Genomic DNA, 3,011 nt, shown 5'->3' on the forward strand with positions numbered 1-3,011 from the left:
GATTGAACCCAGGGGCACTCTACCACTAAGCTACATGCCCAGCTCTTCTTATTTTATTCTGAAACAGGATCTCACTACTTACTCTAGGTTGGCCTTGAACTTGTGATCCTGCTGCCTCTGCCTCCTGATTAGCTTAGGTTACAGGTGAGCGCCACCACACCTGTCTTAGAACTGGTCTTTAAAACCATATTAGTCTTGTTCCAAAGCCTCTGGTCTCAGCAAACACTATGCTTATCACTCATTCTTCAAAATGCCTGAAATCCCCTTACTTAGGAAATCACAGTCAATCATATTTAAGTAAAAATATTACTATTATAAAACTATAATAACAGGGAAGGGCTAAGCCCCTCCATCATTTGCTCACATAGCCCTGAGTTAGTTCAGCAGCTCGCTGATTTAAAGGGAGGTGGAAAGTCTCTGGGGTAGTTCTAAGCCTTGCCTGGCGCTACTTGCAGGGAGCAATTCTGTACAGCTGGAGGGAGGCTGGATGCCACCTGACTAAGACCCCTTACTACGTTGATGAAGAAATGTGGCATATATACACAATGGAATATTACTCAGCAATAAAAGAGAATAAAATCATGGCATTTGCAGGTAAATAAATGGAGTTAGAGAAGATAATGCTAAGTGAAGTTAGCCAATCCCCCAAAACCAAATGCTGGGTGTTTTCTTTGATATGAGGATGCTGACTCATAATGGCGATGGGGGAGGGAAGTATGGGAGAAATGGGGAACCTTAGATAGGTCAAAGGGGAGGGAGGGGTGGGGAGGGGGCATGGGGTTATTAATGATAGTGAAATGTAATGATCATTACTATCCAAAGTACAGGTACGAGGACACAAATTGGTGTGAATATACTGTGTATACAACCAGAGACATGAAAAATTGTGGTCTATATGTATAAGAAGAATTGTAATGCATTCTTCTGTCAGATACAAATTTAAAAAAAAGAAAAGAAAAAGGGTCAGAGAGGTTAGTGCCTGGTGATCAGAGCAGAACGAGGAGGCACGCAGCCAGAGAGGACTGGACTTTTGTAGACAGACGGAGCATGTCTTATGAAGGGGTACCAACAAAATCAAGTGCACTGGAAGATTTTGGAGGTTTTTTTTTTTTCCATCATGGGAAAAACAAGGGCTCTCTTATACTTAATTGATGACTTATTATCACTTTTATCTTTTAGTACATATTGGTAAGAGTACCACTATGTTTCTGGTCTTTGTAGGCCCTCTTTCAACCTCACATGTGGGCCTTGCGAGTCCTGGTTCCTTGTACTTTCCTCCCCAATGTGCTGTCACTGATTGAGCACCCCTGGCCACCATGACATACCAGAAGAAAGTGACACTGCGGGTACTTCAATGTGCATTTTGCTTTTAAGTAAAATGAACACTGAAATTCATATGTCACCTGTAGCTTATTTTTAAAAAAATTTCAGGATTCCTAAAAAAATTGAGGGGGATTCAAAACTTTGCACATTTCAAACAGAAAAAGTATAAGTGTAGAAAAATCTCAAAAGACTTACATAAAATTGTGAGAATAAGTAAGAATACATTATAATTATATAAATTAATAAATGAAACATTTAATACCTTACTGAAATAGTCTGTAACATGAACATTAATCATAAAAGGCAAAATGAGACATCTGATATATAATTTATAGTTCTTGAATAAGTTCCGACTTTCATAGTCAAGATATGGAATCAAAGTACATTTCCATTAACAGATTGATTGGATAAAGAAAATGTGGTCTATAGACACAATGGAATATTGTTCAGCCCTAAAAATGGACAAAACCTTGTCATTTGAGGCAGTATGGGTAGGACGTTTCATTAAGCGAAATGAGCCAGGCACAGAGATGCAAACATTGTGTGTTCTCCCTCATATATGGAAACTAAAACAGCTGATTTAATGGAAGTAGAGTGAAATAGTGGTCACCAGAGGCTAGGAAGAGGAGGAGAGAACAGGGATAGAGGGAGGTTGGATTATGGGTACCCCAAAACAGCTAGATATAAGGAATAATTTCTTAGTACAGCACAGCACAGCGACTGTAGTTCATCATAATTCATTACATATTTTATAAAGAAATAGAACAAAGGAGTTCAAAGGCTTCTAACACAAAGAAATAACAAATGCTTAAGGAGCTGGGAATGCTAGTGACCTTGATTTGAACATGATACATTACATATGTATAGATTATCACACTGTACCTTATACATATGTGTAATTAAAATATAGACAAATCAAAAGATTAATAAAAGAAGGAGCAATTTCAAAAAAAAAAAAAAAAACAAAAGGGGTCAGTGGCTGCAGCAGTCATTTCAAGGCTATTTTTGTCCAACATTTTCCAGCTGCTGACAATGCTCATTCTAAGTTCCTCTGTGCCAGGAGGTGGTTTGGAGCAAGCTACAGCTAACTGCAGACGTTTTCTTTTGACTCCTTCATCTTCAAATAACGCCATCACTTTGAAGAGGACTTTTTGAAAATTTTGATACTTCTTTTTTTTTCTTTTTAGAGTGAAAATCTTTTTAGTATGGCAAGCTGTACTATTTTGTTTTGAAGAAAGCTTTTCTGGTTTGTCTTTGTCTTTCTTAGCTTCCTTCTGTACAGATTGAGACTGACACTTGCCCTGGAAGCTTTGCAATTGTGCATCTGGCTGCTTATTGCCACCTTCCTGGGTGTGGTCCCTTCTCCTGTCAAAACATGAGCTCAGATTTGTTTGTTGCATTAATTAAAAATTGAGTCATTGGGTTTTGAAGACATAGAGAAGTCAGATTTTGAGTTTTTTTTTCAAATAATAAAATAACAGTATGATTCAGAATTAAATATGTCTATCAGTTCTTAAAGATTACTAGAATACTGGAAATGGTGTCACAATCACTAAGAGCCACACTGTCACTTTTTGGTTCTTTTTGTCTTATTGGTTTCTGGGCTCATAAGGCAGGTGTGTAACATAATCATAATGTGACTGAATTGTGCATTAATTACATAGACTCTCATGACTCAACTTGGGAAC

The sequence above is a fragment of the Urocitellus parryii genome, chromosome 5, assembly GCF_045843805.1.
Source record: "Urocitellus parryii isolate mUroPar1 chromosome 5, mUroPar1.hap1, whole genome shotgun sequence".
NCBI classification, from domain to species: domain Eukaryota; kingdom Metazoa; phylum Chordata; class Mammalia; order Rodentia; family Sciuridae; genus Urocitellus; species Urocitellus parryii.